The 15,011-nt window shown below is 33.6% G+C and overlaps 1 long non-coding RNA gene and 1 pseudogene across 5 annotated transcripts; one reads left to right on the top strand and one right to left on the bottom strand.

Annotated features, from left to right (window-relative positions):
• The first annotated feature begins 1,141 nt into the window (after positions 1-1,141).
• Positions 1,142-4,230, top strand: LOC120203589. 5 transcript variants are annotated; one of them, XR_005523840.1, is made up of 8 exons: positions 1,142-1,732; positions 2,142-2,222; positions 2,324-2,402; positions 2,651-2,767; positions 2,953-3,049; positions 3,191-3,230; positions 3,608-3,766; positions 4,061-4,230. It is a non-coding gene; the product is annotated as an uncharacterized LOC120203589 (long non-coding RNA). The 5 variants fall into 5 exon arrangements; XR_005523839.1 differs by having other exon boundaries at positions 2,651-2,839; XR_005523836.1 differs by having other exon boundaries at positions 1,144-1,732; positions 2,651-2,793.
• Positions 4,231-12,443: 8,213 nt separating this feature from the next.
• On the bottom strand, positions 12,444-14,658 carry LOC120203576 (annotated as a pseudogene).
• Positions 14,659-15,011: the final 353 nt, after the last annotated feature.

Raw genomic sequence — 15,011 nt, 5'->3', positions numbered from 1 at the left:
TTAATATAATATTTTATATTAATATATGAAAATCACGTGTAATAACTTAAATTTTTAATTCAGAAGATTTAAATTATAGTTTATTCACTACAATGAATTATATAAAATATTATATATCTTTTATTAATAAAATTTTGGTATAAATGTCAAAATTATGCATAAATTCTGATCAAATATATAATGTGATACATGAAGTTTGATTTAATATAATTCCTTACCTGAAATTTTAATTTTAATTCAATACATAAAAATTTATTTTAGTTCAATTATACACATTTAAAATAAACACATTTATTTATTTTCATATTTGATAAATAAAATTGTTTATGGAATAAACCCAATATTTGCATTTCTAACACAGGTAAAGACTGAAATAAATATATAAATTTTATGTTAAATTAAAAATTTATTTTAGACCTCAATAAAATAATTAGACATATATACACATGAAACTAAATTATTCAATAACATCTATATTAAAATATTATTTATGATTTTAATAATAATTAGACATATATGTGTTGGAAAGAATTTCATAATCTTGGAGTTTTGAATTAGAAATTGATCTAAATGTTGTTGAGTAAAATGTGGTACTAATTGTTGGTTCGTATATGTGCATATGTGCACAATGTGTGTAACGTTAATGTTTGAACCGGTTGGGCCACTACAGCAAAACTGTTTTACAGCGGCGTTTTGAGAGTAAACGCCACTAACTTTAAGCATATAGCGGCGTTTTAACTCCAAACGCCACAAAATGGTAACTTTAGCGGCGTTTTTATACAAACGCCGCAATAGGTTCATCAGTAGTGGCGTTTTTTAACAAACGTCGTGACAGAGTAGTACTTTAGCAGCGTTTATATAAAAACGCCACAATAGATTCATCTATAGTGGCGTTTTTCAACAAACGCTGCAATAGAGTAGTACTTTAGTGGCGTTTTTATACAAACGCCGCTATAGACTCATACTCTAATGGCGTTTTTATACAAACGCCGCTATAGACTTGTATTTTAGTGGCGTTTATATTTTAAAACGCCGCTATAGACTCGTACTTTAGTGGCGTTTGTGTTTAAAAATACCGCTAAAGTTTAAAGTTCATAAGTCCAGCGCCCTTTTTCATGTTTTCCCCTTCACCTATTTTTTTCCTTCCCGCTCCCTCCCATTCTGAAAAATAAAAATGTTTCATATTCTCTCTTTCTTCTCTACTTCACCACCACTGAATTCAGATTTCCTGCTTCACCACCACTGCTACTGCACCTCTCTCCGCGCTCTGCCTCCCGTGAGTCTGAGTTGGTGACCTCGCCTAACTCGCCGAGTCACTTGCTCCCAATTCCTTCACTCTCTTCATTTCCTCTACTAACCCTAACTTACCCCTTCTATTTCTACAATCCAATTTCCTTTTTATTTTCTTTTAGATTTTCAAAATGGTGTCTCAGTCTTTGCCTTCCTTGGACACTTCCGTCCCATCGCCGTTAGAGAAAGATTCCTCGCCCAAGGACGTCGTAAATGTGCACCACCCTTGTTGTTTTCTCTCAATCTCTAGAGAAGGCTTTTCATATCGAAATTCTAAGCTCGGGCTTATTTGGATTTATGGAGTTTGTTTAAATTTATCTAATTCCGCTTTAGATTTTTCATTTTTGCAGCAGTTTCTTGAAATTTTTATACCGGAAAATGCTGCAGTTTCGATGATTTCAGGATCTCTTCAGTACTGCTTTGGTGATTGAATCTCCCAGGTGTAATCTGTAAACATCCATACGATTTTCTACTTATAATAAATTCTGGCATAAATATCTGGGTTATTTCATACCTGTTTGTAGCTCAATTTTTCAAGTCCCCAAATTTGTTTTAAAATCTGTTTGTTCTTGGGATTCTCATATTTTTTCTCTCTTCTACTAATTTTTTTAATTGAATTCCACTAGGGCTTGTTTCTGGAGGTGGAGTTTCTTTCAAATTTACAACTGATTTGGCAAATCAGAAAGATAAAATAGCAGCTACAACACAATTAATTTTGATGCCATTATTTTGTTGTATCAATTATTTGTCTTTGTTAAGATAATAATTTGATTTAGAACTAATTTGATTTTTCAGCTAATATTGTCTCTAGCGTAAATGAAGATGATTTAGAACTCATTTTGTATTTGCAGGTGGAGGGGCTTTCAGAATTTTATGAAGTATGTAAAAAACTTGATATTGGGCGTGGCGATTGGCATATTAAGATAGAGCAGGTTAGGGAATTTCAACTTTGGTGCATGCTGTGATAGATTCGCTTTGCCTTGAACTCTCATGAGTTGAAGAAACTAATTTTCATTTGAAATTTATGTTGAAGCCCCCCTGCATCCTTTCTACAAGCAATGGAAGATTATGTAAGTGAAACTCCACAGGCTTCAACTGTGCGTAAAGATCAGGTCTAAAAGATGATTTATATATATTTATATGCCTTTACATACATGCAATTAGATGTAATATATGTAAGATGATGAATTTGTGTTAATTTAGATACCTAGTTATAATGATCAACCATTTTTCATCATTATTCTGCCAGTTGAGCTATTATTCATATATAATATTCTATTACCATCTTTATGACATGTTTTTCATGTTTTGATTTTTGCTACTTTCTGTTAATCTTACAAAAGATTGATATGACAAGCAGATTGAAAACCCAAAAGAAGTGTTGGTCGTTGAGTGCAAGAAAACCCCAGAGGTGCAGCAATGTTCACCACCTCCTCTGCCTAAACCAGAAGAAGCGGAGAAAGTGGAAGAGCCTATGGTTGAACCGCCTAATTTGTTGATAATGTAGTAGTCTTTTTTTATGGTTTCATCTGCAACTTTTGCAGTTTCAGTATGAGTTTTTCTTTTTATTATAATGGTTTATACAATCATGTCTCGATTGCATCAAAATTAGATGAGAAGAATTCCTTGGCATTGACTATTGTTCTTGCTATTTTAACATAGTGCTGGTTGATGGGAAGGGTCCTCACACTCTAGGAGTCAATCTGATGTTGTAAGGATGTTAAGCCCCGCCTTTGGAGATCCGATATAGGAGAAAGTGGTAAATATTGGGCGTTTAGTCTCTGCAATAGTAATTATTATAAGAAAACTGAAAGGGATTATGTTTGTCTCTATATCTTCCACTTGAATTATAAAAATAACATTGCATTCTCACTTGTTTTATTTCTTTTTGTGTACCCAGATGGTATCTGGGTTAAGGAGAACTTTGTCAAGCAAGAAAGGTAATGTAACACCCATGAAGATGCTCTTGGCCCAGGAAATGTCAAAAGATGTGGAGTCTAAGCGTAACCCACCCATTGTGGTTGCTAAGTTGATGGGACTTGATGGGCTACCAAGGCAGCAACATAATTCATCTCCACAATGATATTTTATAAAATAGTTAATCGGAACAGAGAAGCAGGAACTTGGAGAAAAACATATTTTATAAAATTAAGAGGGTTTTAGTTAGTATATATAAGATGAAAGAAATTGAGATATTATTACTTATTGAATGTGAAATTTTAGGATCGTGTTTGATAGTGTTGTTTAAAAGGTATAAATGCCCTTAACCTAATGTCTTTTAGCAAATATATGACTTTCTGCTATTGTATTGCTGCAGATTACAACTGATGATTTGCTCTAAGTGGCACATATCGAAGAAAGGGGTATGCTAGATAATAAGGACAGAAGTCTAGAAACATGGACACGAGTGGCTATAAATGAAGCAGCAATGGTTGTTGTAGTTGTGAACTTCCCTGATCTCAGAAACTTCGAATTCGTACGACTTTTACTTGTTTTTTCCATTTTGCAAATTTTTTAACTCAATATGCACTGCTATTATATGTTTTGCACCTCTTTCAGTGCATTATTTGGATATTGACATACAGTTCATGTCAGATCTAGTTTCTTATGTTGTTATGCATTACTATAATCACGTATTATATTGTTGTGTTAATGACTAAGTCAAGTGTTTCTGCTGGTTGATTCTATGCCAAATGTTTTCTCTTTTTTTCTCTATATTAAGTTTCCTGTTGATTCTTATTAGTATTTCTTATATTTTTGTATCTTCCAGACTTCTTGTTTGCGTTTGGTTGAAGTAGAAGTCCGCGCAAGGAGTCTTCTTGGTGAACCGGAGCTTGGGGATTTTTTACTTCCTTTCCCCACGAAAGAGCAATGAAGACTAAATTCTAGTGAACAATATTTTTTAATTGGAAGTGAAAGAACGTAGACTAAATTCTATAGAACAATGTCAAACTACATTACATTTAATTTTTATAAATTTTAATTTATTTTGTTGTTAAGTATTTTTCTGCATAACTTGTGTCTTTATTAAAATGTATGGTTGTTAATTAGATAAAGCTAGATGATATTAAATTATGGTGATGTAGAGCAGAAATGAAATATGCAAAATCATCTTAGCTAAAGAAAGGTAACTAACGGCGTTTGAATCCAAAAACGCCTCTATAGATCTGTCATTTTGCGGCGTTTTTTCCCGAAAACGCCGCTATAGATATCAACTTTTGCGGCGTTTATTCCAAAAACGCCGCTATATATATCGACCTTTTACGGCGTTTATTCCAAAAATGCCGCTATAGATCTGACCTTTTGCGGCGTGTGTTACAAAAATGCCGCTATATATGTTGACCTTTTGCGGCGTTTGTTACAAAAACGCCGCTATAGATGTTGACCTTTTGCGGCGTTTGTTCCAAAAACGCCACTATAGATCTCGACCTTTTACGGCGTTTGTTCCAAAAACGCCACTATAGATCTTGACCTATTGTGCCTTTTTTGTTCTCAAACGCCGCTAACTTTAGCGGCGCTGGTATTGCCGGTGCTTCTTGCAACGTTTTTCCTATCGCCGCAAATGTTTTTAGCGGCGCTTAAAAATGCCGCTATAAGACAAAAAAATGCCGCTAAAACTCTGTTTTGCTGTAGTGGGCTCTTTGTGGCCTTGCGGATATTTTTACACAAATGTAAAATATTTTTCTTCAAATAGAGCATATCTTTTCAAAATTTGTTTTGGAATTAAAAGAATAAATATTAAAAGGTTCTTTTAATCAAAACAATAATTTTGGAAATTGTTTGGTTGCTTGATTCTCATTAATACTTCATTAGGTCAAAAATTTTCAATTGTTCACAATGTAAAATCACTTAAATACCTTGTAAACCTACTAGGTTAAACACAATTCAAAACAACTCAAAAACAATTCAAAAAGAATTTTCTTTTCTTCTGCTCTAGTTATTTTTGGTGATAGACAAAGGCAAGGAATAGTTCGCGATCTCTGTAGTTGTTGTATCCTGGGAGACAGACAACCAACGATCTCAAGCACCATAGGAGTAAGCGAAAATTTGTCTTAAGAAAATTGCATAGTTGCAGGCCACAACTCGTTTTTAATCAGTTGTTCTGTTAAAAACATATACTTATCTATATATTATTCTTTTCGATTATTTAAATAATTTTTTTATTTTATCATCTGAGATTACTATACTTCTACCGATATGTACATGAATAAAATTCTTATAGCACGCACATGAATAAAAATCTTATAACACATATGGAGAGAACTCCTATATCATATAATAATTTATAATTTATAATTTATAAATATTATGTTATAGATAAAATTATATCAAGAATAAATTATTATTATTTTAAATTAATTATCACTTAAATTATTATAATTATACACTAATTAAAATTATCATTTAACAATATAAGTAGCATAATTAGTTTTGTATTTTTAATATAACATCTAAAATGTCATTGAGTGAAAAAAAAGGAGATTATTAGCATTAAACAATGGTTCTTGTTTATGGTGACATCTATGCCGTGTGTAGCCGTGGTTATAAATGATTCATTTCTTCTAATTTAAATAGATAATCATAAGCAATGATTTGTGTTTATTAGAGGTGTTCAAATTAAATTATAACCATTAATCGTAACCGTTAATCGATGTAGTTGTTAAATTTTATAGGTTAACTAATTAAATCGTTAAAATTAATGGTTTTGGTTAATCAAATTGCTAAAAGTATTGACTCATGATTATAATTATGATTACAATTTTTTTATAAATGGTAAATCATCATTTAGCCACCGTTAATAAATTATAACAAATTATATTTTTAGATAAAATAGAATTACAAATAAAATCAAGATAGTTCCTCTCTATTTTTTAGTTATCATGTTTATCTTATATTGCAATTTATTAAATCAAACATAGATGGAAGAAATACATGATTTTTAAATTGTAAAAAAGGAATATACCTCTTAATATATATATTTCTATAAAAAAACGTATCTACAAATAAATTTGATGTCTAAATATATGTTTCTATTATCATAAATTTTATAAAAAAAATGTTGTGTTGTATTTGAAAAAATTGTAATAGGTACTTAACCTGTGATCGAAGTGTTAATGACGGTTAACAATTTCTTAATTGTTAAGTTACAATTAACAAAATTCAGTAACCGATATAATGGTTAACCGAACATTTAAATGAAATAGTGCAATTAGCTGATCATAAACACCCTTAGTGATGATATTGCAGACGATTTTTTATCATTTGATTTTTTTTGAACTTTAAATAAAAAATATCAAATTATATTCTAATAACAATGACATAAGGAAAAGATAAAATATCATTGTACTCATACATAATTTAATTTTCATAGTAACTTCTTATAACTAATTCATTTGGAAGGCGTCAATTTATTATAATAATGAGTATATACACACACATAACTAATAGTTTGCATATACGTAGCATATATAAAGTTTGTAATTGAATCTTATTCCTATATATAATAGTTAATATACGTGTATTATATATCAGGTTTATATAATTAATAGTTTGGAATATGAACTAAATTACCTCAGTAGTTAAAAGAATGTTTGTTATTTCTAGGTGTTCCAGGTTCGAGCACTAACAACTACAACAGAAGTAATTGAAAGTTCATTGTCAAATTGTTAAAATCATTTAGAAAAGATACACTTTGTAATCATATTAATTTAATAAAAAAACTAATAGTTTGCATATATATATATACACACATCATATTGAGTATAAGTAAGCTAATATTTATGTACAACACATGTAAGACATCATATATGTTTATGAACAGTTAGGGCCTCCAAGTCCGAGTAACTAACCTTAGGGTTACTCAAGTCATTTATATTTGGTTTTGTAGCATCCCAAATTTAATTAAAAGATTAAATGGAGAAGTATAAAAAAAATTTAAAGTCATTTAAAATAAAATTGGTGACCAAATTGCTAAATTTTGGATTATTTGGGGTCATTCTGTAAACTCCAAGTCATTTCAGGGACCTAACACCAATTTTACTCATCCATTCTAACCATAGGAAAAAATGGTGTGGTTAGGTGTTGAACTCATAACCTAAGGTATGACAAACCATGCCTTTACCACTGGACTAGATTCCTATTTAAGTTGTAAATTAATAAATATTTTATTTGATTATATACGTATCAGATCAATTCCCAAACAAAAACCCCCATCAGCTGAACCAAGCCCTCGTTGCCCCTCTCGTTGTTTACCCTTCAACCGCCGGTGACAAACACCGACACCACCGGTGTATGCGTCGTCGATTCGCGACCAAAACCCAACCGACCATACTTCGAGAACCCCCTTCGTTTGTCATACAAAGCCCCACAAAGATTCTTCGGAGTTCAAGCTATCTCCTTCGGATTTTTCAATGTTTTCGACCGATCCCCACGTCCATTCAAAACACCGCCACCTTCCATATGCTCCTTGAAGTTTTGTGAACAAACCCTAACCGATGGTGTCCCCTCGTCGTTGCTTCGTTATTGTCACTCGCCCGTCACCGTTGGAAAAAGTTTGAACATTTTAAAATTCCACACTCCGTCGTGTTTCTTCGTAAAATAAAACATGCACAAGACTTCTAAGGTTTCGATCTACAAGACTGGAAATTTCACGCCGAACCGACGACCAGAACCACCGCATGCGCTGCTCTTTGTGCGTGGGCGTCGTCTGTCAACTAGGGGGTCTGTTAACTGGCTGAACCGATCTAAATCGGTTGGGCCGGTCTGGACCGAACTACGCTGAGCCGAGTCGAGCTGTTGATCAACCGTTGACTGGTCGTTGACTTTTTTGGAACAATTATCCTGATGTTTTTTGTCATCATGAGTCCGTTTTTTAGGTTTGTTTCGCCTAATTCAAACATGGTAAGCTGTTTTTCGCTGATGAATCTCTCAATTCGATCCCTTTTTCGTAATTAAGCTCTGTTTCTGATGCAATTTCTGTTGATATGTATCCGAGATATTATTGGATGTTGGATTCAAGTTGAGAGCGATCAAATAGAGTTTAAATGTTTGATCGATTTAGATAAAAAAATCAAGGTAATACATTACTACCATTTGTATGTTTTACGGAACATGTTGGTATTTGTTAATGCATGAGTAATTATGTTTGATCACGTGTGTAGTTAATATTTATAAACTCAATCCATATGTGATATAAAGTATTAAACTGAATAAGACTTAGACTACACGTATAAGAAACTAAAAAAATGATAAGAAATAATTTTCAGTTCAGTGATTATCCAGATAAGTAATTGACCTCTGAATCTCTAAATTTTATTTATCCTCGTTAAAAGTTTTAATGTCGATATTATCTGATTAATAAATTACAAAATTACCGTTGAGAGATAAAAATTACCCAAATTGACCCTGATAGTGAAAGTACCGTAAGAATTCATATTTAATATGGTAAATTACTAATTCACCTGTTAAATTCTTGATTTGTTCAAAATTGTTTTTAGAATTAGTTTGTAACTTTGAGAAAGCTTTAGACCTAGAATTTCTGATTTATGAGCAAACACCCGAATACTAACTTATCGGAAGACTATTATTGTCAGAATTCTTTGAAATGACTGAAATAAATGACAAGTTTTAATTAAATGGAAAGACTAAACAGAAAGAAAAGACTAAAATACCCTTGAACTGTAAAATGACCAAAATACCCCTGAAGTGTAAAATGACCTAAAATACCCCCAATCCCTATAATGATTGAATACCCTTAAGCTCTGGAATGAATAAATCTACCTCAAATACCATAATGGTCTAAATACCCTCATGACTTGTATTAAGCAAATGCCTTTGGATAACTTCTGAAGATACCAGTGAAGCTTTAAATGTTGTAATGCCCTTGAGGTTTATAGAGTACGACCTAAGTAGGTCGATCATCCCTAATATTATTACAATAAGGGAAGTAAATAAATACCTCTTAAATACCTGTTTGTCTCCTCATGATTCATCCAAAGATGGTTCTAAAGGTAATCAGTTCAATTCTACACTACAACCAGTTTTAAGAAATGAATATTCGTGAAGTTTCTCTACCTACATAATTGATAAATGCCGCCTTTGCTGGAAATTGTGCAGTGTGATTGGAATTGAAAACCTGTTAAGATGCTTGAAATTTGGAATTCTATAAATCGTTGCATACCCTTATTAAATTGATTTATCAAATTTCTCAAGAATTAAATGACTAAAATGCCCTTATAAGCATGATTGATGGAATCACTTTAGGAATGTTTGAATCCTAAATAAATTTTGATGCAATAATTCTTGAATACCTTGTTGATATATCTGAATACTATGATCTTGATAAATCACTTCCTGAATAATTAATGAATCCGTTAACTATCAAACCCCCTTTTTATAGGGATCTCATTTATGAAATTCAATCAGTTTTCAGAAGTTTCGTGTTTTCCCTCTTGATATTACTGAGTACCTCCGAAAATAACTGGATCCTCTAGTATATTCCCTATGTTCTATATGATTTTTATATGTCATGAAATGTGATTTACCGAAGTTACTGATTTACTGAATCTTTTAAATGTTCGATATTCTGATTTACTGATGTATTGATTTACTGTTTATGAACTATGGCAACATGATATGTGCTCTCTGGTTACGTATTTTCACTGGAAAATATAATCATTCCTGATTTATGGATCATGGAATCTATTATTTACTGTATGAACCGATTATTGGGATACTATCTGAGTAGGATTCTGGAGTATGGAGGTTCAACTCTGGTCAAGCTGGTAATTCCTTACAGACCTAAGATGACCTTGGGCAAACTCTGAGGCCCCAAGGCATTTCCTTGAGTAGACTCTGAAGCCTTAAGGTACTTCCTTAGGTAAGCTCTTAGGCCCTAAGGTACTCCCTTGGGTAGGCTCTCAGGCCCCAGGGCATTTCCTTAAGTAGACTCTAAAGCCTTAAGGTACTTCCTTAGGTAAGCTCTTAGGCCCTAAGGTACTCCCTTGGGTAGGCTCTCAGGCCTCAATATATTCCCTTAGGTTGGCACCTATGCCCAATAGGCCTAGGGTAAGTCCTTATGGATGCAGCTATGGGGAACTGCATATTGGTGTTCGGTTGAAGGGTATAACTGTGGTTTTAAAAATATGTTTTAAATTGTTGTAGTTTTAAAAGATCTGTACACTTTCTTTGGTTTTGTTGGAACACACTAGACTCATCATCTCAATCTTCTGAATCTGTCTCTCTGAATATTTTCTTCAAATTTTGATTTCCCGATGGTTACCTGAAGAAATAATTAATGAAATATATGTTAGTCGCTAGAATCTGATGATTTTTGTAACATTAAGAAAAATTATGCTTTACCTTATAGTCAGTAACCTATTGCATTCATCTGGTAGTTCTGTATTACTGAGCTTTCCAAAGCTCACTCTGTTACTTACCATTTCAGGTTAAAGAGTTTGATCTTGTGCTTTTACCAACATCAGTAAAGGAGTTCCACTGACGTTTCTTGCAAAGTACGGTGCATGTAATTAAGGGGCATGTTGGTTGTATTCTGTTTTTATATTTGAGTATGAAACTTTTTTTACTACTGGATATTGTTGCATTCTATTTTAATATATAAACGATTTTCTGAACTTGTATTTTATCTATAAATTATTTTACAATTTTAAATGGATTAACAAAAATTTTAAATTTTCAGGATTTTCTGTATGGGTCGCTCCGATGACCCTAATGTGACACCCCAGATCGGATCGGGTCACCTGTATCAGTCTGAGTGTGTTACAAGTTTAATTATAAAATAAGTGCTCAAACTATATCGCTTTTCACGAATAGGTGCTTAAACTATTTTTTGAATCATCCAAGTGTCTAACGTTACAAACATTACCATTTCAGATGGCCAAACATTTACTTGACAACCTCCGTCATTTCCACTCTTTGTCGTTCACCTCTCATAGGTTGCATCGACAACCGCTCTTAGCCATTTCTCCTCTCCAAAAACAACTAAATAATCTAATGAATTTGGGATTAGGATAAGATATTTAGGGATTTAAGGGGATTGAAAAACGACAAGAGGGATGGTCGGCGATGAAGGATCGACGATGGGTGGACGGCCCTTTGACGATGCCAAAGGCTGCCGGTGATGGCTGACGACTATTGGTATGAGGTTGGAATAAAGAATTTTAGGGTTTTGGGATTCTTTTTGTAATTTCAAAAAATTATGGATTTTTTAAGTTAATAATATTTTTAAGTTTTTTTTAAATAAAAATTTTAAAATTATTTGAATGTGACTCGTGTCACTTAACGGAGATTTCTAACGGTCGTTACGGCCTAGACACCTAAAATAATAACTTTTGTAACGTTAGGCACATGATTCAAAAAATAGTTTAGGCACCTATTCGTGAAAATCGGTATAGTTTGGATACTTATTTTATAATTAAGTATTTATATTATAAAGGGATCAATCGGAGCCATCTGGGTCGGGTTGACCCAAACTAAATGAAAAGGTTCAAAGTTTAAAAAACTAAGGGTAATATTGAAACTCTAACATAGAGTTTCGAAATTCTCAAGGTAGATTATGTTGGGAGTTTTGATATTATGGACAAGTGTTTCCAATTTCGTATATAGAAAAAATCATGCTCTCCAATTTCGAGTTTCGAAAATTACTGGAAAAATCATCCAATGTATATATGAATTTTGAAGCAAGGCAGGGGATGTTCAACACGTAAATATTACTCTCATTCACGATGCACTTCAAAGTTTGATATCATATTTCAAGCAAGCAGGGAATTTGATCAATAAAACCAAGCAGGCTATGTAATGTTCAACTCATAAATATTAACTCCCAAATTCAAATTGTCAATTAAACCTAGCAGGGTATGTTCAATATTTAAAAGGTGTTGCATTGAAAATTTATATTTAATAATAAGAATATATTCGCATCGAAAACAATGAAATAATTAATAAAAAATGAAATAATGAGTTCAAATGTACAATTATCCAGACTTAGGAACTTGCAAATATTTCGAAAGTTCTCCCAAGATGGAGCCATGTCAAATGAATTATACAACAAACAAGTATTTACTTTACAACAATGATGGCCGTTAGTACTAATAACATATTGTTATAATCAATCACCTCCGTGTCTCCTTCAGCACTTATGATCTAGGAGCAATGCGCGAGCACTTCTTTCGACCACTTTCGCCGAGCCTGCAAACACAATTCTCGAGAATCTCGTAGTCCTCCTCCCAGAATAACAGCGACGCCTTCTCCGGATTCTGCAATAGCATCTTTGAGGTAAGGAAACCGACAACTGTCCATGTCTGGTAAAACCGGGATTGCTTGCCTATGAATCTTCCGCTTCTTGTATCGTAGTATTCAGGCCACTGATCCACGGCTAGCCTTTCCTCTGCCCATGTAACCGCTCTTTGTGCCAACTCCGGTTTCCCCATTTTTATGCAGGCCAATGTAAAATGAAATGATAAAAGCAATCTATTGCTACGCGACATGAAAGATATGTAATTGAGATCATCATGAACGTGATCAATGCCCTATAAGCTTTACCTGCCACAACAGTGTCGGCCATGATCCGCCGTTGTGATATGACCACGGGCTACAAACAAAGACCAGAGTCAGTTCCCGGGATAACTGTATTCATCAATTAGAGAAAACCATAATGCAATGAAAAGAGCCTCACGTATTCTTTGGGTCACTTCCGGTGATGATCCGCCGTTCGTCAGAATCAAGAGCAGGGTAAACAATCTTAAGAGGCATGTTAGCCACAAGATCATCCCATTTTTCCTCGATCAATTTCAAAACATCATTGTTTTGTTTCGAGGTTCCCTGAGAAGAAACAATGGTCCAAAGATTTCCGAGGGTGAAAAACCTGAAATCCATGTGAGCCGGCTGAGATCCAATCTACTAGCCATGAAGGAATCTGATCTGATCTGGATAGATGTTGAACTTGTTGATGGCGTCTGTCGAATATTCCTCTGTGTTGTAACGATATATCTCATTGATTTTCTTCACATCAACCCAGTAATACTCTCTGATATGAAACGAGAGTGCACCGAGTCGGTTGTTTATGGCAGCTACCAAGTTCTTGGTTGCATCGTTCACAATGAGCATCTCACGAAAGTAACGCAGTGCAGAATAGAATAATGCCTACAAGATCAGAATTCTTCGGGTTTAAACAAATAGACAAGTGAAGTGTTTATCATATATGTTAACAACAGCACCACGTAGTATGTTCCATGCCTCTTTCTCAATCTCAGACACCTCTCTCTCAGTCGTAGGCTCAGTCAAATCTGAGCCTTCTATATTATTTTTATTTACATCCGACCCCTTAACATTTTTACCAGTATCATCATCTTTAACTACTCCATTACCCTTCTCAATCTTCTCAATCACCAAAGGCTTTACATTCAACCCACCTTGAATGTAAATCCTCTCGAAGTTCTTGTAATTAACGTGAGGTTCAACGGATGTTGAACGGTTCCTAAATCCGACGCTACTTTGGGAATTACTAAAACACCCCTCGTTCTACCTTTATCAACAAGGAAACTACCTCTAAATACCCTAAACTGACCCCATCCCGAATCGGACACACTAAAAGCCCTCCGCTTCGGATCAGCAACGCACTTATAACATACAATCTGAGACTTACTACGCTTACAAGAATGTAACCTACGGCAATCAACCGCCGCAGAAAGTGATTTTGACAAAATTACGGATACCTACACCGTTCATTTTCGCGGAAGAAAAACCGAAAATTGAAGAACTTTTGCAACTTATTACGAACCTACAACAAGGTTTCATGCTGGACATTCCAATACAAGTGCTAGACTTCATATTTAATCTTGTTTTCTCTAAATTCAACAATAAATTTCTATATATACACACAACTCTGTTAATCTTAAAAATTAAACAGAGAAACAAAGATGCCTAAAGCTATATTAAATGTAAATAAAATATAATAATAGACTAAAAATGCTTTTAAAAAATTGAATCTGGCAATGAATACTTACAGTTGAATGCTTTAAAGATTCACAGATTAGGAGATTTTGAAATCAAAGGCATTCCTTGGTAACAATAGTCATTATTATTATGAGTATGGGAAGTTGACCGAGCAGAGCAAGAGCGGGCATTGGCCAAATCATAAACGGATTGCATCGACTTGCGGGAATAAATGATAAGCCAACCTGGGAGTAAACGTTGTTCATGGACAAATACATTCCGGCGAAACCATATTTGAGACAGCAGCAACACAGAAAACGTGAAAACCTTAGTCTCCAGAAGTGCATGTAGAGAGGCTAGCCACGTACGACATGAATCAAAGTATCCAGAAGTTACAAAATTAGGGAGACCAGCCATGTTGAATATTGTCCCATCCTTACATAAGAGGATTGCAAATATGGGGCCATTTCTACCCCATATCTATGGGCAAATCGATCCAAATAGCTTAGGCGGACTAATTATTTAGCCTAACATGACACCAGACTTTTTATTTTGAAAACTACGACATTTGGTGTAGTGACTTGGAACTTGTCACGTGAGCATGATTAGTTCTAATAAATTGTATTTTTTATTTAAACTTGTCAATTTGACGTAACAAAATCTAATAAAAATATTATATTTTATTTGAACTCGTCACTTCGACGTAACTTGTTTAAATAAAAAAAATTATTTGGAAAAACTTGTCATGAGCATTTACAGTATATCCAAAA

The sequence above is a fragment of the Hibiscus syriacus genome, unplaced genomic scaffold, assembly GCF_006381635.1.
Source record: "Hibiscus syriacus cultivar Baekdansim isolate YM2019G1 unplaced genomic scaffold, ASM638163v2 tig00010050_pilon, whole genome shotgun sequence".
NCBI lineage: Eukaryota > Viridiplantae > Streptophyta > Magnoliopsida > Malvales > Malvaceae > Hibiscus > Hibiscus syriacus.
Note: the sequence above shows the minus strand (reverse complement) of the source record. Positions and strands in the feature narration are given on the sequence as shown.